This window comes from Ornithorhynchus anatinus, chromosome 20, assembly GCF_004115215.2.
Source record: "Ornithorhynchus anatinus isolate Pmale09 chromosome 20, mOrnAna1.pri.v4, whole genome shotgun sequence".
Lineage (NCBI taxonomy): Eukaryota > Metazoa > Chordata > Mammalia > Monotremata > Ornithorhynchidae > Ornithorhynchus > Ornithorhynchus anatinus.
The window spans coordinates 22,698,396-22,721,953 of NC_041747.1; the positions used below are offsets into that span (position 1 = coordinate 22,698,396).

General features: G+C 39.7%; 1 protein-coding gene across 8 annotated transcripts in view; it reads right to left on the bottom strand.

Annotated features, from left to right (window-relative positions):
- CNTN5 (contactin 5) overlaps positions 1–23,558 on the bottom strand; it is a 653,229-nt gene that overhangs the window by 619,364 nt on the left and 10,307 nt on the right. For 4 of the 8 annotated variants that reach the window (XM_029048194.2, XM_029048197.2, XM_029048195.2 and 1 more), the window contains exon 2: positions 12,273–12,404. The exons of the other annotated variants lie outside the window; for them this stretch is intronic. The gene's annotated coding sequence lies outside the window, so the exon portion shown is untranslated. The remainder of the gene's footprint in view (positions 1–12,272; positions 12,405–23,558) is intronic. 8 annotated transcript variants of the gene reach the window in all.

The window sequence follows — 23,558 nt, forward strand, 5'->3', positions numbered from 1 at the left end:
CCTCTTTTTGGTAAAAGAAAATGGGACAGAGTTTCTGTTACTACCACCCCTTCTCTGCCCATGTAAAACCAGGAAAGACAGCTTCCTCAATTTCATCCATTCCATTTCCCTCATTTGGAGGAGATGGAGAGGAATTGAGAGACAATTCAGATGTAATTGAGTACTTGCTGGGCTGAGATCAGATGAGAGTTCACAGGACCAAAATATTTTCCAAAATATTGCTAAAAAGGCCTGGGATAATAATACTTTAGCTGGGATCCGAATTTGTAAAAATTGGAGATGTTATTTAGTAGTTTCAGAGTTACTAAGGAAGATACCATTTTATGTAGTAAAGTGGAGATAACACTTTAATCCTAAATTATTCAATTGTATTTACTGCGCGATTACTGTGTGCACAGTACTAAGCCCTTGGAAAGTACAATTCAGCAACTGGAAATATTTTTCAAGAAGGGAGGCCACAGTTATTTGAGGGGAAAAAATGGTACCAGGAAAGGAAATATCTGATAAATAAGATTCTTTTCCACTGCCCGATATTCTTTCAGATTAAACCATTCAGGAAAAAAAAATATTGATTTCTACTCCCACTCATCTTTACCTTGTATGGGTTAATCACCTCTTTTATCTCTGTCAGATATTCATTGCTATGTTTAACTGACCATTATCTTTCTATTTTTAAAATCCAATTCCAGCTCCAGGTACAGAAATGAAGATGTAAGAACAAATCCTGAAGTGGTGTGCTAGTATAATACACTATATCATATGGTAGACCAGACATATAATAATCAACTGAGTAACTGCTTAAGTAGAAATTTCAGAAATATTCCTTTCTATTGAATTGAGGCAATCTCATTAGACATGTTCCTGAGTTAGAAATAGGTACTTTTTGGACCTGTATATTAGTACAGTGCTCTGCACACAGTAAGCGCTTAATAAATAGGACTGAATAAATGACTAGGTCTCAAGAATTTTAAATTCCTATATCCCAGTCTGTCACAGTGACCTTGGGCAAATTGCTTAGTTGTTCTGTACATCCACTGAAAATGGCAAAACCAGTAATAGTTGTATCATGTTATAAATTAAACATGCCTACATTAAATAACTCCCTGGTATTTTACTAAACTTGCCTTATTCTCTTTTTCCTCTGCATGATGATTCCCTTTCTTTGGAAGATCGTGACTCTTATTTTTTCTGCGGTATAAGTGTATAAAAACTATTACTCTTCCCTTCTATGAAAGGGTCCACTTTTTTCATTAAATATAACTGTGCTCATTGCTGGGTTGTAACTGGGACAGAGGCTGAACTCTCCACCATGAAAGTGTGATGAGAATAATAATAATATTCGTTAAACACTGTGTGAAGAGCATTCTAGTAAGTGCTCGAATAGACGGTAGACAATCAGGCACAACAGAGTCCCTGTCCGACACGGGGTTAACAATTTGAGGAGGGAGAAGAGGCGTTCGATCTCCATTTTACAGAAGCAAACTGAAGCACAGTGCAGACAAGTGGCTTCCCAATGGTTAAATATGGCTTCCCATGGCAAGTGTCATGCGGAAGATAAGAACCCAGATCCTCTGATTGGCAGGCCCATGCTCTTTCTACTAAGCCATGCTGCTACTTAAAAGTCAGTGCCAGAAACTATCACCAGTGGTTTGGAATGACTAGCAGTGGCACAACCAGGTAGGTCCAGGGCCACCAACTTCAGTGTACTGCCACCACCCAGCTCTGGGGAGAGTAGTCTTGGCATCAGCAGGAACAGCTGAATTCACCAGAGCCAGAATCCTGGCATATAACAGTGGCAAAGAAGGAGATAAGTTCCACTTTGCCCTTTTCTCTGTCTTCTTCCCTCTGCTCCTCTCCCCATCAGTTTCCCTTTCCTTCTTTCCATTCTTCTTCCTCCCTCCAACTTCCTCTACTTCTCCACAATCCACGTTCTCTTATTCCCCCCTCCTTTTCCTTTCTCCCCATTTCCTTTCATATCTCTCTCTGCACCATTCCCTTTCTTTTTCTCCCCATCTTTTAGCCAGACTGCCTGCCAAAATCCTTTTTTGTCCTGCCTCCTGAAGACTGCATACCCATTCCTCCTTGGATCATTGGGTATCTGATCCACCCACAACCACCTGCCTTGACACTGGGAAGGAACTGGAGAGTGAAAGGTAATGTCAAAGACTATGATGGAAACACAGTAAGCACCTGCTATCCTGTCCCCACGTCCACCCTCAGAGAGCACAAGTAGCAGCATGAGGAACAAGTGCGGCCTGCTCGATAGGACACGGAACTCTACATCTGGGTTCCTATCCCCACTTTGCTGCTTACTTGCTGGGTGACCTTAGGCAAGTCACTTAGCTTTCCTCATCTGTTTCCTCATCCGTAAAACGGAGATGAGATACCAGTTCATTCTCCCTTTTAGAACTGCAAGCCCCATCAGGAGCAGGAACTGTGCCCCATTTCATTGTATTGTACCTACCCTAGCACTTAAAAATCCTTATATTCAAAGATCACTACTACTATTATTAGCATGGAACTAGGCTTTGTTCCATCATTTCACTGGGTATTTATGGCCTTCCTAGAAACTCTATTCCTTCAGAAGACAGGGGATGAAGCATTCGCCACCTCGAAATCCCACGGAAGTGAAATCTTTGTAACCAGACTACAAGCCAGTTGACCCCTCAGGTTTCTTGGGTTTGCTAGTCCTAACCCCTGAAAGAACCCGCTTTATAGCCATGGCAGTGGTTCTTTGCTCAAACCGACCTGCAGTCCAGATCCCCAGAGAGGAAAGTATTTGCTAAGATAATCAGGACCCGGAACCGCTCAGTCCTCCACGCATTAAAGTCACTTGGAAGAAATAGAAGAGTGAAGATGGAGGGCCTCAGCTGTGAGCTCTCTGAGCTGCCCTCTGCCCTCCAGCATATGCGCTGTTGTGTTCATTCTGCCCCAGTGGAAGCCTTATGGACATCTTGGAGAGAAGGTCTTAAGGCCAACTGCACTGAAGTAACCCATCCTCCTCCCTACCATGCATCTAAGATCAGAACTCCCCTTCCTCTCTTTTATCTTTCTATACTCTTTCCCTTCATCAGTCTTCCTTCTCATCTTCAAGAAAAGGTGTTCCTGTTAGTATTCAGTATCTTTTTTCCCTTTATGGCCTCCTTTATTCTCAGTTAAGTCCTTCCCCAACCCCCAAAATCACTACATTAAAAATATTGGCCTACATTCACACATCTGGCAAAATACTAGAACACTGATCTTGTCACACTTTTCTAGGTACTCTTACAGGCACACATTTATTTTATGACTTTTAAGTCAATGATTTCCTTTGATTTTGAGGGTTTTCTACAGACAGTATATTTTCTCATACTTTATTACTCTCTCTTCCATTTGTATGCAACTATTCTTTTCCAGTTGAGTTTTCCTTCGTGTTAAATATAGTTGCTGTTTACTAAATTGTTCCTCTATTATATTCTTTTGAATACACTACTGTACCGTGTGGCAGCTCAAATTGGTCATTTTTGTTCTAATGTCTTTTTGGCCGAAGCTGGAAACCACAGCTTTGTTCCGAGTAATCTCATTGCTAGCCTCTTGCCAGCAAATGCTCTTCATTTTGAGCTGGATGCTATATGAGACATTAGCCAGCTATATAATAGCTTTCTGTTCTACATTGTTCTCAGATGTCAGAAGACCTGTCCAAGAGGTATCATTAAAATGAAGTCCAAATCACTGGCAATTTTTTTATCATTCATTCCTCTTTTACAATACTTTACCAACAAAAGTATATTTTGGAAAGACTTCAGGGACACAAAGACACAACACAGTTGATTTGAACCATCTTATTTGGATAAATGGATTCACTGGACACATTTACTCCCCTTCTAGTCACGGTAAAAACTTCTTGCTGTGAACTATGCTCTCTTCCCTCTCCCTCCCCTTAGAGTAATACTAAGCTTTTAAAAAGCACATCTATTCACTAGCATCCTTCCTAACAGTTGTAAAATTTTGGTGATTCTTCATTAGCGAGAAAGATTAACTCATCTTCGTATGGAGATATTTGGATAGTTAGAAAGAATGGGTTCTTGGGCTGGACACCAAGAGAAATCATTACGGCACTAATAAGCATCGGGGGGCTAAAAGGCTGGTTTAATTTGAATGAGGCAGGGAGGCTAATAGGAATGCTTCAAGTTTGGCTGCTCCATTCTTTTCCTTATGTTTTACTACCCAGGGAATCTGACCATAGTTTCTGCAGGAGATAAACTATTGGTATTTGAGAAATGGAAAAAAATAGGAGAATGAGATTAGATGATGATCTGGCATGAATAAAGAGAGAAGATGCCAATTCAAATTTTGGAGATGAGACCTTGTTTTCAGGTCATATACTTTGTAAATTTCTATTTATAAATGATAGCATCAATTCTTGGCTTGACTTTTAGAAAATAACATTATTTTATCTTTTGCTTTTATTCTTTTCTTTAATCGAGGGTTACTTATATTGAAACCATGGCATTCCTTTTTACTTGGACAAAACTTCCGTCTGATGAATATTAGCACTTGGAAAGCTCAATTATGAGTTTAGACCAATGCTCCATCCAGAAAGATATTCTAGATCTGACAGTGGTAACAGCACTTTTGAAGGAAGTGAGATGGTTCCTCTCTGTAATATCCACATCAACTACAGAGAGGCTTCATCTCTACAAGGAAAACATTGTTGGGCACAGTAACAGGGCCTGTTGCAGGTGAAAACTTGACATATCAATATATAATAATTACAATCTATGTGATACATGGCCATATTGTTCCTCAGTAATATAAGAGGAATTTCTTTTCATGATTCTTTGGGAGATAGAAAACTACCATTATAGTGTAAGTGAGAAACAATGTGCCTGAGAGTCGGGAGATCTGTTCTGATACTGGCTCTGCCACTTGCCTGCTATTTGACTTTGGGAAAATCCCTCAACTTCTCTGGGTCTCAATGTCCTGATCTGTAAAATGAGGATTAAATATCAGTTCTCCTTTCTCCTTTAGGGTGAGACACCCATGTGGGACAGGGACTGTGTATAATCTGACTGAACCACAGTGCTTGGCATATTTTCAGCAAACACCCCATTTATTAATCATTCACCCACACTTTTCTGGTATCATGGGTCTCCCAGGGTGCATTAGTGGTTCATATCATAAGATTATTGGAAAATACAGCATCTTTAAATAATGTTCTGCCAGTTTTTCACACCTGCTCTTCATTCAGCAAAGCTTGGTTTGCTTTCTAGTGAAGGACATCCAAAACCCTTTAAAGAAAAAAATATAACAAAACTATTTTATATTAACATCTATAGCTCCATAATATAGATTGCGAATGCTTCATCAAACCTTAGAATTCCTAGGGTCACTAAACATCCCAGAGAGGGCAAATTACATGAAGCAAGTGGAGTCTCAGAGCTGGAAGGGATAATTCTAATTCCTTCATCTTTGCAGCCTACTTTTGAGCCCTCCTTCCTATTTATTTCAGGCTCTGGGGTATGGCTAATTATTTTTCCTCAGTTTCGGTGCATGATTAGGAATGCAACTCATTCTCAATTAGTCAGAAACGAGTAGTTCACCAAACTCACTCCTTGGAGCCATACTCTCCTCTTTTTAACCACTTCCTACTCAAGGGCACCTCCACTGGAGAGGAAATGGGAAGAGAAAGTAGGTGAAGTCATAACAATCAACCTGGTGACTTACGACGGCTTTGGGGAGGCGGGGGGAATTTACAAAGTTTAAATGAATGATGAGATTGATGCTTTTGAATGAACTATGGACTTCCTTTTCGCTGCTGGCCTTGTCTCCTTATAGTATGGGCAATTGAGTGGACTATATCAAATTATATCGTGAATTTATAAAGTTCCTTTTCTCTGAAGCATCTGGAGCATTTTCACACATTATCTTTATTGTCAGAATACCCTCTAGAATTTAGAAGGGGCAGATGTGGTCAGCCTCAGGTTATAAATGGACAAATTATGATCCACCTGAGGAAAGCAACTTTCCAAAGATTAAACAATGAGTTGTCCTTGAGATTCAAGAAGAGACAGAAAGTACATTCAGATAGTCTGACTTATAGGACTATGTAAACTACTAGTCTGTGGTGTTAAACACTGCTGGGCCTACTCCCAGTTCCACCATTAATTCAGGTCCTAGGAAAGATCCACAAATTCACCGTCTCTATTTTTGGAACAGTAAAAAGGGAAAAATGCTATGTGATATTCACTAATATAATGAGAATATGATTGCACTGAGATATCATGCATACTCAAATGTTTGATATTCTTATGGAAAAGCCACAAAAGGAAAATGCTGGCAGTATTTTAGGTGCATTTATTAAACATGCATCTCTTCTCAGTCTAATTAAAATACTAAATGACCACCCCATAATCATGTCATTAAGTTTTCTTTCTATTTTCCAGCTAAGAATACCCACCTGATCTATGACAATCTGATTTCTAGTTATTCTAATATAGCTACATAATGAAATAAAGGAATTATCAATGAGAAATTCCTAAGGCACTTGCTTTTAATCCCCTTATTCTTTACAATTCATTATGAAATGGAGTACATAAGATCGTGTTTGAATTTTCAAATGTAAGTAGAGTTTGTTTTCTTCTTATTTCACTGTTGAATCTAAGAAGATTGCTAAGAGGATCAGTTACACATCTGTGGACTCCATCAAAGCAGAGTCTGAATTGGGTATTTTGTTTCTGGTTTGTTGTTTTAACGAATCAATAGTATTTATTGAATGGCGGTATGCTGAGCAGTGTTCTATCTGCTTGGAAGAGCACAAAAAATAGACATGGTCACTTTTAATTTACCCACTAGGCCCCCAGGAACCCCTCTAGTTCTTTGTGGGCAGGAAACATGTCTACCAAATCTGTTGTACCAAATCTCTCTCCAGCCCTTATACAGTGTTCTGCACACAGTAGGTGTTCATTAAATACAATTGATTGATTGGTATTCATTGGCAAAATGGAAATATACCCAAGGTCCTCTACTCTTAAAGGGCTCATTGCAGCATAATACTACTGCTAATAATAATACCATAGATAATAACAACAATAGTAAGTGTGGTATTTAAGTGCTTACTATGTGCCAGGCACTGTACTAAGCACTGAGGTAGATACAAGATGATCAGGTTGGACACATTCTCTATCCCCCTTAGCACTCCCATTCCCAATCCTCATTTTAAAGATGATGTAACTGAGGCACAGAGAAGTTAATTTGCCCCAGGTTACACAGCAACAAGCTGTAAAGATGGGATTAGAACCCAGGTCCTTCTGACTCCTAGGCTCTATCCACTAGGCTATGCTGTTTCTCTATGCTTCTCTATTATGAGACTCATTATGTTAATACACCTCCATCTCCATTGCTCCTATCTAAAAATAGCTCTTGTCTGGAGAGTTAGGAGAGGTGGAAGAGCAGTTAGGGGTGCTCTATAAAGATGGTATGGTACAAAACCGTCTTCAGGGAACCCTCGCTTCCTTCCTACGGCCAGGATCCACTTTTTTTAAAATGTTATTTAAGGGCTTACTACGTTCCAGGCAACTATATTAAGCACTTGGGGAGATACAAGCCAATCAGATTGGACAAGGTCCGCATACCACATGGGGATCATGGTCTTAATCCTTTCACTGAGGGAAATGGGGCACTGAGAAATTAGGTGACTTGCCCAAGGTCACACAGTACCTATGTCTTAACAGCCCCTGAATGTACAAAGGAGAAAAGTTCACCCACTTGACTAAAACAGGTCCAATAATATTTAGTCTAGAAATCACTGTGGATTACTAACAGGAAAGTGAGGTAGGTTGCATGGTACCTCCACAAACATTAGGCAAGATGGTTGGAAAGCAATCCCCTCAGTGTTCCATGTTTAAAGCCGCTCTGGCTCTCCTTAAAACCAAAGTAATAATAATAATTTAAGTGCTGATTATATGCCAAGCTCTATGGTGGATACAGTATAATCAGATGAGAGACAGTCCATGTCGCACATGGGGCTTGCAGTCTGAAGGGGAGGGAGAATCAGCATTCAGCCCTAATTTTTTAGATTAGGAAACTGAGGCTCAGAGAAGTTAAATGACTTGCCCAAAGTCACCCAGCAGGGAAGTGGTGGAGCAGGGATGAGCAGCATGGCTAGTGGATAGAGCACAGGCCTGGGAGTCAGAAAGTCATGGGTTCTAATCCCTGCTCTGCCACTTGTCTGCCTTGTGACCCTGGACAAATTGTTTAACTTCTCTGTTCCTCAGTTTCCTCATCTGTAAAACGGGGATTAGGAGAGTGAGCCTCATGTGGGATAGGAATTGTGTCCTACCTGATTATCTCGTATCTACCCCAGTGCTTAGATCAGTGCCTGGCACATAGTAAGCACTAAACAAATATCATTATTAATAATAATGTTGGTATTTGTTAAGCGCTTACTATGCGCAGAGCACTGTTCTAAGCGCTAGGGTAGACACAGGGGAAATCAGGTTGTCCCACATGGGGCTCACAGTCTTAATCCCCATTTTACAGATGAGGGAACTGAGGCACAGAGAAGTTAAGTGACTTGCCCACAGTCACACAATATTATTCTTTAGGTCTCCTGACTCCCACACCTGTGTCCTACCCACGGGGTCATTTCCCTTCTCATAGCAACCCAACAAGGGAGCAGGAGGAGATTCAAGGCTTTCCAAGTGATCTATGAGCTAAAACAGCTTTTTCAGCGTCTCAGCCCAGTAAATGCAACATTCACTCAGCTTGGTTAGCCAAGAAGGTAATGTCAAGGCTGATTTCTTTTCTCCCACACTTAGTGACCATATACTCGTCAACTTACGACAGCTTGCCTTCTCTGTTTGGTCATAACCTTTCAAGACCAGGCTTAGGTCTGTGTCCTGAACATGGTAGGTGCTTAATAAATTCTATTGCTGATGACAATTATTGCATCATTATTCATTCTAATAAACATTTATTATATACAAAAGAGATGAGCTTTTCTGCTGTGAAGTCAAATACTAAGGAAGCAAAACATACATTCAAACGGTTTGGACTAGTTTAGGGTTTGAAGTTATGGGCAACATAAATAAATATGATTGACTGATTTTAAACCCCCATAGGCACTCAAGGGGATGAGGGCATGTGGACATTAGGAGAGTGGAAACAAAATAATCTCCATAGCTTGAGCACCCTGGAACACCTCATAATATTTGCACTGAATATTTGAATTTTTTTGTGATGTTTATATTTATGTTAAAAAGTACAAAGGCTTGAGGTCAAATGTACCTCTTTGCAGGTATACAAATCAATATACTACAGCATTTTCTCTCTCACAGCTGATCATGCAGCCTACCAAAAACTGTTAATTTGACAGATACATGAAAATCACAGCAGTCAGTCAATAATAATGACAATAATAATAGTAACAATAATGATATTTGTTAAGCATTTGTTACGTGTCAAGCATTCCTAATCGCTGGGGTAGATATAAGGTAATCAGGTTGGACACAGTCCCTGTCCCACATGGGGCTCACAATCTTAATCCCCATGTTACAGTTGTGGTAACTGGGGCACAATGGTCAAGTGACTGGCCAAAGGTCACAGAGCAAACAAGTGGCGGAGCCAGGATTAGAACCCAGAACTTTCTAACTCCCAGGCCCGTGCTCTAGCTACTAGGCCATGATGCTTCCCCAGTCATCTGCAAGGGCCATTATTTCATAGTCAACAACGTTCTGGAAACTTGGGTGTCTACGCCACGGTTCTTACCTTCAGAAGCTACCCTTTCCTTCTTCTCTTCGATTCTTTCTCCCAGTATTTCCAATCCCTGTCACTCCCCCTGCCTGTGGTTCTCTTATATGCTTGTGTCTAGGTTCTCGTGAGCATTTCTGTCACGGTTGCTCTTCACTGGCAAAATGAGAATATACCCAGAGTCCTCTACCTTCAAAGGGCTCACTGTGGTATTATGGGACTCACTATGTTGATGCTTGGCCTTGGGTCCTCTTGGCCTCCTCCTTGGCCCTAGTAAACATACCTACCTAGGCAGGCATACCCCAAGATACATACTGAATATCTTCCTCAAAAATGAGGGTTTGACAGAGAAACACCATAGTGTGAGACATGTTTTCCCAGAGACACTTTTTATTATATTTGTTAATCAATCAACCAATAGTATATACTGACCACTGACCACTTTACAATATCGCCAAGATCCACCCTTTCCTCTCCACCCAAACGGCTACCTTACTGCTACGGGCTCTCGTTATATCCCGGCTAGACTACTGTGTCAGCCTTCTCTCTGACCTCCCTTCCTCCTCTCTCGCCCCGCTCCGGTCTATTTTTCACTCCGCTGCCCGGCTCATCTTCCTGCAGAAACAATCTGGGCATGTCACTCCCCTTCTTAAACACCTCCAGTGGTTGCCTATCAACCTCCGCTCCAAACAAAAACTCCTCACTCTAGGCTTCAAGGCTCTACATCACCTCGCCCCTTCCTACCTCTCCTCCCTTCTCTCTTTCTACCGCCCAACCCGCACGCTCCGCTCCTCCGCCGCCCACCTCCTCACTGTCCCTCGGTCTCACCTAACCCGCCGTCGACCCCTGGGCCACGCCCTCCCTCCTCACCTCCGCCAAACTGATTCTCTTCCCCTCTTCAAAACCCTACTTAAAACTCACCTCCTCCAAGAGGCCTTCCCAGGCTGAGCTCCTCTTCTCCCTCTACTCCCTCTACCACCCCCCCTTCACCTCTCGGCAGCTTAACCCTCTTTTCCCCCCATTTCCCTCTGCTCCTCCCCCTCTCCCTTCCCATCCCCTCAGCACTGTACTCGTCCGCTCGACTGTATATATTTTCATTACCCTATTTATTTTGTTAATGAATTGTACGTCGCCTTGATTCTATTTAGTTGCCATTGTTTTTACAAGATGTTCTTCCCCTTGACTCTATTTATTGCCATTGTTCTTGTCTGTCTCTCTCCCCCGATTAGACTGTTAGCCTGTCAAACGGCAGGGACTGTATCTGTTGCCGACTTGTCCATTCCAAGCGTTTAGTACAGTGCTCTGCACATAGTAAGTGCTCAATAAATACTATTGAATGAATGAATGAATATTATATGCCAAGCACTGTACTAAGAACTTGGGAGAGTATAAAACAACAGAATTACCAGATATATTTCCTGCTCATAACGAGTTTACACTATGTGCCAGCAACTGTGCTAAGCACTGGGCTATCTACAAGCTAATCAGGTTGGACACACAGACCACGTTTCATATGGGGCTCACAGTATTAATTCCCACTTTACCAATGAAGTAACTGAGGCTCAGAGAAGTTAAGTAACCTGCCCAAAGACACACAGCAGTCAAGAGGCCAAGCTGGGATTAGAACCCAAATCCTCCTGATTCCCAGGCTCGTGTGATCTATTTTATCTGGTTTCAGTACCTAGACTTTAGAAGTAATCAAATTTTTCCCTCATCAGCTTGAACCATGTTTTGAGCTCAGTGGACTTTTTCCTATGCCCATGGGCGTTTCTTCAGCTTCCTCAGGCCCCTACAATCCTATATCACCTAACTCCTCTGAGAATCAGTCTTCTCATCTTTAAATACAATGATTCAACACTTGTTCTCCTTCTTAATTACACAGTGAGCCCCAAGCGCATACTGAAAGCTCACCTCCTCCAGGTGGCCTTCCCTGACTGATCACCCCTTTTCCTCTCCTCTTCCTCCCCTCCCCATCGCCCTGACCCTCTCTCTGCTCTACCTCCTTCCCCACCCCACAGGACTTGTGTATATGTACATATTTATTATTCTATTTTATTAATGATGTATATATAGTTATAATTATATTTGTTTATATTGATGCTATTGATGCCTGTCTACTTGTTTTATCTCTATCTCTCCATTCTAGACTGTGAGCCCGTTGTTGGGTAGGGATTCTATTTGTTGCTGAATTGTACTTTCCAAGCATGTAGTACAGTGCTCTGCACACAGTAAGTGCTCAATAAATACGACTGAATGAATGAACTTTGCTTGACCTAGTTACCTTTTATTTACTTCAGCACTTATTTCAGTGCTTGGTCCACAGCAACCACTTAATAAATATCCCATTGTTATTATTATTACTATCAATCATCTCAGTTGAAAGCTAGCAGGTATACCAAGTGAAAACCTGATGGGAGGTCCTATACTGCATAGTTTTCTGCCACTGCAGTTATTTGTCTCAGTGGACAAAAACAAAATACCAGGGGTGGGATTTCATTAATTTTGAGCAGTATCATAAAAGTAGAGGGCACAAGGTTACTCACCTCATAGGCTGCTTTGCCTAAGGAGGATCAGAACTGCTTTCTTATAGCCGCCAGGGTTGAGCTGACTTTTGAAAGAGAACGAGGAGTCGTGATGGATGGAAGTGGGAGATTATTTCGGATCTATGAGAAGATCTAGAAGGAAGCACAGGGGTGAGAGTGCAAAAAGAGTAATAAAGTCTACTTGATTTTCTTGAACAGAGTGAAGAAAGAAAACAAAAGTTAGGGGAGGAGAATGAGGAGAAGTTGGATTAGAATGGTGAGATGCCTGAAACCCGATTCGATCAAGTGAGAATCTGTTGAAAAAGACAATGAAGAGCCAGCAAAAGATTGGCAAGGAGTAGGACAAGTCCCTGCTGTTGCACATCTCCAGTAGTTTTTCAAAGTAATTATTTAAGCAACATCAAATTGTATCGAGTGCAGACAGAGAACTTGGCCGTGTGATAGCTCAGTCTATTCTACATAAGGCTGTTTATATTATCTGCTTAAAGTGTCAATCAAAACACCATTGTCCTCCTGAAATACCTCTAATGGCTTCCCATGTCTCCCTCTATTAAAAAAAAAACAACAACTTTTAAATGAATGACTTTCCACTGGATGATTACTGACTTACCTATTCATTGTCTTCTTCCACTATATTCCTCATACACTTTACTCAGGCATATAATCCTCCTTCCTTAAAAACCATCAAACCCTTTCCCTCCCCTCCTTCAAGGTTCTCTTAAAAGAAAACCTCCTCTGTGAGACATTCCCTGATAAATCTTCATCTTTTTGTTGTTGTGTGTTATGGTATTTGTTAAACACTTACTATTTACCAGGCTCAGTACTAAGCTCTAGGGTAGATATATTATAATTAGGTTGGACACAGTCCCTGTCCCACATGGGGCTCATGGTCTTAATTTCACTTTACAGGTGAGGTAATTTAGGCACAGAGAAGTTAAGTGACCTGCCTCGGGTCACACAGCAGAATAATTAGCAGAGCTTTTGGACAATTAGGTATGTTGGATGGTAACTGCAGTCTACCTTAAACTTCTCTCAAAGTTGGTAAGGCTTTTTATCATTTTATTTTAACGGTATTTGTTAACCACTTTCTCAATGTCAAGCACTGTTCTAAGCGGTGAAGAGGATGCAGGATGAGCAAGTCAGACAAACCCTGCCCCACACAGTCTAAGTAGGAGGAAGAACTGATTTTGAACCCCCATTTTATAGATAAGTTAACTGAGGCACAGAGAATTTAGGTGACTTGACCAAGATCATACAGCAGGCACATGGTAGAGCCAAAATTTGAACCCAGGTCCTCTGACTCCTAGGCCAATGCACCTTCCACTAGACCATGCTGCTTCTAAGAGTTACAAAGCCTCTGCCAAATTGTAGTACTTCTAGGCGGTAGACTGCACTGGATTTCGCATATCAGCAAAATAAGACCAGGCTAATCACCCTTGGCTGATGTGAGGACTGCTTTTATTTCTGCCTCTTAGAAATATTGTTTTTATCTTCAAAGATCTCAGTTTTTCATTGCATTTGCCAAGTTCCCCCCACTATGTTCTATTCTGAAATCATGAATAAAGAAATGTAAAGCTAAAAACCTATCTAGTTATACCAATATCCACTTCTCTCCCCAGAGCTGGATGGCAATGCATGATATGATGCAATGCAGAATCTCTCTGTTTGTGTTCGGTAGGCATGAATTATAGGGTTTTATATCATTCCCACTGTGAAATCTAAGAACATGTGGATATAACATTCTGAACAATGCTAAAACACTGCTAACACTGAACTAAGACATTAGCAACATTGAAACTAATAGCTAATAAGGGGATTTTTTTCCTCCGCTTTGCATCATCCCACTTTTCATTCCTTCAATTTTTACCTAGAAGATTTTGGTCATAGTGTGATGTTTTATTCTTGGGTTCACCTTTACTCTTGATTCTCGCAACACAGAAAGGTGTGACTGCATGAGACAAAGTTGTTCTTGACACCCCTAGATAACCTCTATAGAGACAAAGTTCTTCTCGACACCCCTAGATCACCTCTATATTCTACTTCAGGATTCCTTTACTCAAAATATCCCACACATCTAGACAAGTGTCCCTTGGAATATTGATGTTTATTACTACTTATATTTGGTCCATGTATCCTTTTCCTCTGAATTCACAATCACTCATTATTTGAATAAAACTATACGAAAATGTGTTGAGAATGTAAAGGTAAAGCCTTGCATTTTTTTTTATCATCAAAAATGAACTTCTAAAACTGCCCAAAGTGAGAATTATACCAATCGATCTGACTGGCAGCAGTCTCATCTCCTCTCTCTGTGCCAAAAGAGTCCTCATTGTGCATTCCTGCTTTTTATAGAGGCCATTCTCTGCAAAGCCATTTAACTGAATCAAAGAGTACTCGCTTCATTGTAGGGACCCAAACATTTCCAGCCCCCTTTCAAATCCACGTTCCCCCTCATCCTCCCCCCAACTGCCCCATCACCTTTAAACATTTTATCACACACACACTCTCTAGAAGGCATTTCAATAACAATATCCCCAGGTGCCCAAATTCCATCCTTCAGCTGCCAGACAAACCATTTTTTGGAGCACATAAAATGTGCTTTCATTCTTTGGTGCTGTGCCTTACGGCACCAGGAGCTAGAGATGGACCGGCAAAGAGTTGGAACCTAATTAACCACTTCACTGCTGACCTTCCACAGCACTTCTCAATCTCAATATGTACTTTTGACAGTTCAGTGCTGTCGATGGTAGTACAAAGCCAAGACTTCCCCTAAGGAACAGCCAGAGAAGGGCTTTGCAGGAAAACCTGAAATATCAGGCATCTGGATCTGTAGAATCAAATTTTTTAGTGTTTCTCGTGGAAACCTCTGAATACCATGGAGCATGATATTGGAAATTTATATATGTTGATGTTAATATCTCTAAGTAGCATGTTTTTCAGCAATAGTTTCAGAATTTTCAATCAACCAATCAGTATGCAGAGCACTGTACTAAGCACTTGGGAAGTTAAAAAAAAAAGATCATTAGGCATGACCCCTGCCCAAAATGAGCTTAGATTCTAGAGGAGGAGACAGACATTAAAATAAAATTAGAGAAAAGAGGAAGTAATAGAGTATGTAAGAGAAGTATTTAAGTGCTAGGGGAGGTTGTGGGTTCTTAAGTGCTTAGGTGGTGGGGAAATGCTGAAGTAATAATTGGGGGGATATATACTCAGGAGATTGAAAATTAATGGAGGGAGAGATCTTGGAGGAGATGTGATTCCCACGGGGCTTTGAATGTGGTTGAGGGGGGGAAAGGGGGAAGGAGCTCCAGGCTGCAGGAAGGGTGTAAGCAAGAGGTTGATGATGGATGAGATGAAAATTAGGCACAGTGAGTAGGTTAGTTTGAGAGAAATGAAGAGTGCCAGCTTAGGTGAAGCAGGAATGTGGATAAGTAGTTGGAGAAGTTAAGGGTATTTTCTCTCCTTCCTGACCTTATGCTCAGTGGCAGACACACAATCTCACCAGGCTCACCTGACACTATCACACTTCCCATCTTTCAGTAAAACCACAAGAAATATAAAATGATTTTGATGATATGGCTGAGGAATACATCTAAAGTCTTTGTGTGTGACACCTGCAAGTCTTATCTCAAAGGCAAGACTTAATCTTTTCAATTTCATTTTGACTTTCATTCACTTTTATGGCATCCGCTATTGAGGTAAAAAAGAATACAATAAGGAACACTGTGGCTTTTCTCAGTTTATCGGGAGGAGAATGGAAGAGAAGAGCTCCTTTTTTCAGTACAATAGCATTTCCAAAGGCTGGTAACTCTCTGTGTGGCGTACTCCTTTTCAGTTGGTATTTGTTCAACGGATGCTATCTCAGAATCCAGAACAGAGGAAGGAAATACAAAGAGGCTAATAGCATGTCCCTCAGACTTAAATTTAGTCAATGAACCAGAGAGGCTTGAAATACTTTTGAGATATCTGGAATGCATCTTCCAATTTCCATTATTTTTCTTATTTTCAGTCCTGCTCTAAAACTATAGATACTGAAGCTTCCATAAAAGTCTCTGATATTAGGTCAGTATAAAGATTAAAGCATTTAAAGAATGTCATAATTGGCACATAAGAAAATAAGTATTTTGTCAAGGTGTCCATAATGCTCATGTGAAAGAGAACTGGAATATTGCAGACAATATGTAGAGTCTGACAGTTTAGGGTTTGCCTCCCTCATCATACTTTTGTTGCTCTCCGAGGCATAACAAATTATAACTAGTTTGGGGGCATTTGTTAAGCACTTAGTACGTGCCCGGCACCGCCCTAAGTGCTGGGTTAGACATGAGCTAATCATGTTGAACACAATCCATGACCCAAATCGGGCTGACATTCTTAATCCCCATTTTACAGGTGAGGTAACTGAGGCACAGAGAAGTTCAGTGGTTTGGCCAAGGCCACAGAGCAGACATGTGGCAGAGCTAGGGTTAGAACCCAGGTCCTTCTGACCCCCAGGCCTTTGCTCTATCCACTAGACCACACTGCTTCTTAGTTCCTAATTTGCTAACACTTTATAGCACTTTACACCTACCAAAGCAAAGATATTAAGGTAATTCTCTTTAAAAAATTAAAGATATATATAACATTTTAGCAGTGTCGCTTAGTGGAAAGAGCACAGGCTTGGGAGTCAATGATTGTGGGTTCTTAACCTGGCCCCACAACTTGTCAGCTGTATGACTCTGGGGAAGTCACTTCACTTCTCTGTGCCTGTTACCTCATCTATAAAATGGGCATTAAGATTGTGAGCCCCAAGTGGGGCAACCTGATTACCTCATATCTATTCCAGCACTTAAAACAGTGTTTGGCACATAGTAAGTGCTTAACAAATACCACCATCATCATCATTATTTTACTTAGTTATTGCAATCTTATATCAAAGTACATCATCAGGTACTGCAATGAAATCGCAAGCCCAGTGTTCAATACATCATTTCTCCGTATACACTTTATTCCAATATATTACTCTATAATGAGGTGCAATGTAATATATATATATATATATATATATATTTCTCTTGTTTTCTTTGTGTTAAGGAGTCTAAATTTGTGGAATTGCTTCACTAGTTGTAAATGCTGCCAGAAATTATAATTATTACTTTTCCCCCACTGAATAGAAGCAGGACATACATGCACTGTTGTGAAGTCGGGACTTCTTTTTTAGATATCTCATATTCAACTGAAATCTGGAAAGCCGTTTTCTGATTTAACACTCGTTTATCTTTATACCCACAAATACATCCCCTAGGGTTTTTTGTGCTAAAATTAGAGAAAAGCTTGGGCAAAGGGCTGTCAGACTCCTTAAAAATGGCAGCCAAAAGACACAACTGAATCGGTTACCACAATATTAAACCAAATGCTTTTCAGGCAGCCCTCACAGTAACACCTTCTCCAGGAAAATCCTGGTAGCTGTTACAGGATTGGTGCATCAGGGTATTGGAAAAGGAGCACAAAGAGGAAGGCGGGATTGGAGGAAAAAAGACAAAAACGCCAGGGCGACAGGAAAAAGATAAAAGGTAGGAGGGATAAACCAAAAGGAAAAAAAAATAAGATTACAAATGGAAATGAGAAATGGAAATGAGAAGAAGTACAAGAAAAGCACAAGAGGAGGATGAGTAGAGCAATAAGGAGAGAATATTGAGTAATGGAGCAAAAGAGCGGGGGGTAGGGGGAGAGAGACAGAGAGAGAGAGAGAGAGAGAGAGAATATAAATGTAGCTAATGCCAATATTGCTTTCTAGATTTGGGTGAAAACATGATTTTCATTCATAATGTGTTCCTTTTTGTTAGCAAACTCCCTCACTCTCTATAAATTTTTTTTTTCTTAGCACTTCTGCTCGCTCTCTACCCACCATTCTAATCATGTTGCTTGTTCCATACTCAAATCAAAGCTCATGTATTACCCTCTGTGGCTGTCAAATTGATAGACTGTGAAACCCATATGGGGCCAGGGCTGTTTCTGACCAGATTAACTTCTACCTCGGCACTTACTATAGTGCTTGGCATATTAGTGAACACCTAACAAATCATTATTATAATAAACTGGTGGGATCAGTATATGATCAGCAAAGGAGAATAGAACTGATGTGTTCCCAAGGTTCACTAAATTAAGAAAAAACTTTTCATTTGTTTTCTTGCAAGCCTTTTTCCAATCATCTAGCAAAGATATGCCACAAAAGAACGGGAAATATTCAGGTCATTTTGATAACCCAACCTTTCAAAATGCCTTTAAGTGGAGAAACAAGTTTATTAGTGAAGATGCCTTTTCAAACAATATTCTGTATACCTGTTTATTTTCAGAAGATAAGCCCTTTGACAGCAAGGGTATTTAATAAATATTGTTTCACCAAGAGAAAATTTTTAACCAAACCTGTTTTGTCAGAAAATTTGACACAGACTTTTTCATATATTTTCTCTCTGGTTTTTGCCAATAGTGTTTTTGTTCTGTTTTCCTTAGATATTTTATCCACAACTTGGTAGATTTAAATATGTTTTTCCAGTAGTATTTCTGTGAAAATATTTCATTAGCTCTCTATATCTAATTTGATCATTATAAGACAAGGTATATGTCACTATTTTATCAAGAAAGAGTATCTCAAGCTCCATCCCCTTCCCTAATATTTCTCAGTATTGTTGCCTGAGATTAATGGTTTGATAGTAAATTCCATGGACAGTCACTAAAACCGCATTTTTAAAAATGCCCTAAGAAAACAGTCTCACTCAGATTTGAGAAAAGGTTTGGTCTATAAATGTATATGAAAATTTTGTATATTTGTTTTTTTTTAACTTACATTATTTTTTTCTAGGCCTTAAATCAATAGCAAGGAGAAATGAAGACCAAAGAGATCTCAGTAGAAGAAAGGGAAGAGGTTTCAAAGACAATTATATTTTCAGCAAATGTTTTACTTGTAAAAAGTATTCATTTGAGGTACAGCTATTACTCCAGTATCAATTAAAGTCAAATACCCTCTAACAGAGATAAAAGGAACATCTATATAATTCACCTTACCAGTGAATATTTTGGAATGTTTCTTAAAAATGAGAGGCATTTGATGATTCAGAATGTCTATACCAACATAAGTAAAATGGGGAAAAAGAGCTCTTAATGATTCTCATTTTTTATTTTACACAAATGTTCATAGTGTTACTGAGGACACAGAACTTTACTGAAAGATTAACCACTATCATATCTAACCAAGTGCACAAAGAAATGTTGAGAAGCTGTATTTGCTTTTGATTAAAACACCATCTCTTGGTTTATTTTCCTTTACCTGCTCATAATATGAATATTTATTTAATCATTTACTCATTGAACTGAGTGTAACTGCTTTCTATCAGCTCCCTCTCCTGTCTGCTTTGCTATTTTCTTTAGGTGCCTTTTTTTCCTGCCTTCTTTCTAAACCTCCAGTCCAACACAACTTTGAAAAACACCATCCCATATCATATTCTCTTCTTTTGTTTTTGCTCTGCCCTACTGACTCAAATAGCAAATGGCCACATCTCTGGAAATGAATACAGATATTCTAGGCAAATAAAGAAGTAAATCCAAACCTGGTTGCATTTTTACTTCAAAAAAAGAAGATATTAATATTTAAAGAGACTATCCATAAAGTCAATCATAAAATTATCCAGAACAAAATATCATCTTAATTATTAAATATCCAAAAAACAACATGAAATGGAAAGATATTTCCTTATAAGGATTCTGAATTAGAGAACTTTCTTTTCCCTCCATAAATCTTCAGATAATATGGTAAAATCTAATTCACTACTGAAACAGTTATAGATTACACAAATCAAAATAGTGACTGTATCCAGGTTCAAAAACATCTGAAACAGTGACTTTTCTGATCCAGGCATCAATGCTTTATGGAAGGCAGTGATTAATTTTACTGACCATGAATCCTTTTGGGCCATAAGGGAATATTTAGGAGATGCAAAAATTCAGGAGACACCACTTTCCAAATAATATAGCTTCTTTCTTCTCATATTCCTTCTGGATAGCTGAAGTAAAGTACTCTATTAACATCAAACAATCCATACTGAATCTATAAATCTGCCCTAATGCACTGGGTGTCATCTTGAACCTAGAGGAGAATTAGAACCAGTTACTCCCTGCCAGGTATGGAAGGAGGCTTGCAGAAGGCAAGAAAGTATTTCATTCAGTTCCATGCGTTCCTAAAGGATGGAACCCACCTAGAGATTTTGAAGAACCCATTTTTTTCCCACATCTATAAAATGGGTGCCCATGTGCCACAGAGAAATTAACTCACATTTAACCCAGAAGTTTCAGAAAGAACTTTCTTGAACCTAAAGTAGGAACATATGCCTGGTATTAATAATAATACATAATATTAATGTTGGGACTTGTTAGGCCCTTACTATATTCCAAGCGCTGGAGTAGATACAAGTTAATCAGGTTGGACACAGTCCCTGTCCCACATGGGGATCATACGCTTCATCTCCATTTCACAGATGAAGTTACTGATGTCCAGAGAAGTTAAGTGACTTGGCCAAGGTCACACAGCAGACATCTGGCAGAGTCAGGATTAGAACCCAGGTCCTTCTGACTCCCAGGTCCATGCTAAGCAACACTGTTTCTCTGGTATTAATGTCTCCCTTACTTAGGGACATATGGGCTGGAGTAAGCCAGGTGAGACTGCTTGAAGGACTTACATCCAGAGGAGAGATAAGTGCTCTTGGACTGGAGCATACCCATCAAATTCACAGCCCTGGCAGAATGCCCCCCAAACAGGTGTCGGGGGCCGGCTGGTGCTCACAGGCTGGCATAATTCTACTGTGGGTTTGGTAGCTGGGCTGTTCTCCATTTTATGAAAATCTATTAGTGCAGTCATGAGACTTCAAAAACAAGAGGGATTATTTGAAATCAGTGGCCAAGAGAGTATGAGGCTAACGTACCTTCTGACAAAGGACCACTTTTAGATTCACAGAGTAAGGTCTATTCAACCACACCCACATGACTGGATAGGATTTCATTATTGATAACATCACTTTTGACAATGAAGAACATCCACAGATGGACACACAAGCAGTTAGATATGTTCATATATGAGCATTTTGATGTTCCTGCTATAACAAATCTTAGTGATGATGATCAATGATTTTCTTTTTTAAAGTGGCCTAAACATTGAAGGGAAAAATAAATCTCACGACCCACATTTTTTTGCCACAAATATTTAAATACCAATTTTAACTATTTGAGAAAAAGATTGGCAAAGCGAACCAATGACAATCTTGGAAGTGAAACTGTTAGCCAATTAATTGGATATGTTCAATGTTTGAGCTGTGAGACTCTGAAACAGAACATTAAAAGATCACAGTTGTTAATACCACTGCAATTGAAAGGATTTGACATGCTTAGAAGCTCCATCAAGGGTGGAAGAGTGACATAATTTCTATGATAAAGAGAAACTCTTCAAACATTATACTTCCAGAAACACATATGTAGGATTTCACTAGGGATAGCACCTGACTATAAGCTTCTTGAAGGCAAGGATTGTGCCTACTCTTGTACTAACTCAAGCACTTCTGTACAGTGACCTCCACCCGTAAGTCCTCAATCCATAACAACACTGATCATATTTATACATCAGTGTCTACAAATGTACATACATATGAGTGTATGTGCATATGCAATTATATGTATTCATTTATAGAGAGGGAAGGAGAAGAAGGTAAGGGGGGGAATGAACATATACATGTGCAAATATGTATATGCATATATATGTGTATTCATTTAAAGAGTTGAATCTGAAAATGAAGATACTATCATTGAGTTTTGGCCAAAGGGTCGGGCTGGAAATATCATTTGGCAAGTGATAGTGCTTTCCACAGAACCCAGTTATGCTACCAAGTTTGAGCTTGTGCTTCACTGTTTGCTTAAAATGTTTTTCTGCACTCTGCATTTACAGGTCCGCTCCTTACACTGCGGCTCAATATCTAGCAGTTCCTCGTATAGCCTGCCATCATAGGTAACTCCCAGTGAACCAAGGAGTTACTACAGTGTTGGTAGTATGGATTACAGGATCTTTCACTCCTGTCTTGCCATTTCAGGTCAAACTGACATCTGGAATATATTTTCTTAATGGAAAGCATATATTAGGGGAGTCTCTGAAACTACCACACATTTGGTTGAAATCTATTTATTTTAGTATTCTATCTGTGCTACATATGTAGGATGCTTGATTGGAACTTGATGTTTGGCTCCATCACCGCAAGAAAGGCAGTGGACAGACTGAAAAATGTTGAGAAAGCCAGCACTATGGCGATCACTATGGATAAGATTACTAGGCTCTGAGTCATGAGAAACTTATAACTCCGCTGTTCTAGTTGAGTGACCTAAAGCTATTATTTGATTTGGTATCCATCCCTATCCTTGTCAGTTATGTTGACTTTGTATTTTTATTGTTTCATTTTCTTATGCATCTTCCATCTTTACACTTACATTGTGAGCCCTTTGAGGGCCAGGGATCAAGTCTAATTCTCACACATGTATTCTTCCTTAACCCTTAGCACAGTGCTTTGCACAGAGTACATACTTAATAAATAGTATTATTCCTACTACTTTTACTCAGAAATATTATTGGTAATACAATGCATCCACTGTAATACGAACATCAAGAAATTCTTCACTGTACTCCATGAAGAGTCAAAATCACAATAAACCCATCTGCAAGAACCACTGGAAAAATAAAGATAGATTTTATGAGTTCTTTCTGGAAGTAAACTTAATTTCAGGATTTATATTTAGTATTTTCAGAAAACGTCCTCTTTCAATTTGTCTACAAATTGGGCAATGATAAAAAAAAATACTTTCTAATCCCAATAGTACTCAGTCTCAAATGATGAGGAACGGATAAGAAGGTCTGGGAGACAGCAGTGATAAACCAGTTGAACAGGAACACTGTAATCAGAAATGCAGTGAGAAAGAGAAAGCTTAGAGAGAAAACTTCAATTGGAACAGGCTAAACCCTCACTCATAGGTAGCAATTCACTGTTAGTATCATCATCTAAATACAGAATAACTACTGCAAAGACACAAATCAGTTTTAGCTGAACTGTGTACAGAATGAGCCCTATTCTCTTTAAAATAATACTCATGGCTTCAAGTTGAGAGTCTCTGTTTCTAACTCCCCAGAGCTTCCTGTGATTTGTAAAATGGTTTATATAGACTGACATATGGACTTTTTATGGGAGAATAAGAAAGAGAGAAACAGAATCCTGAACCAAAAAT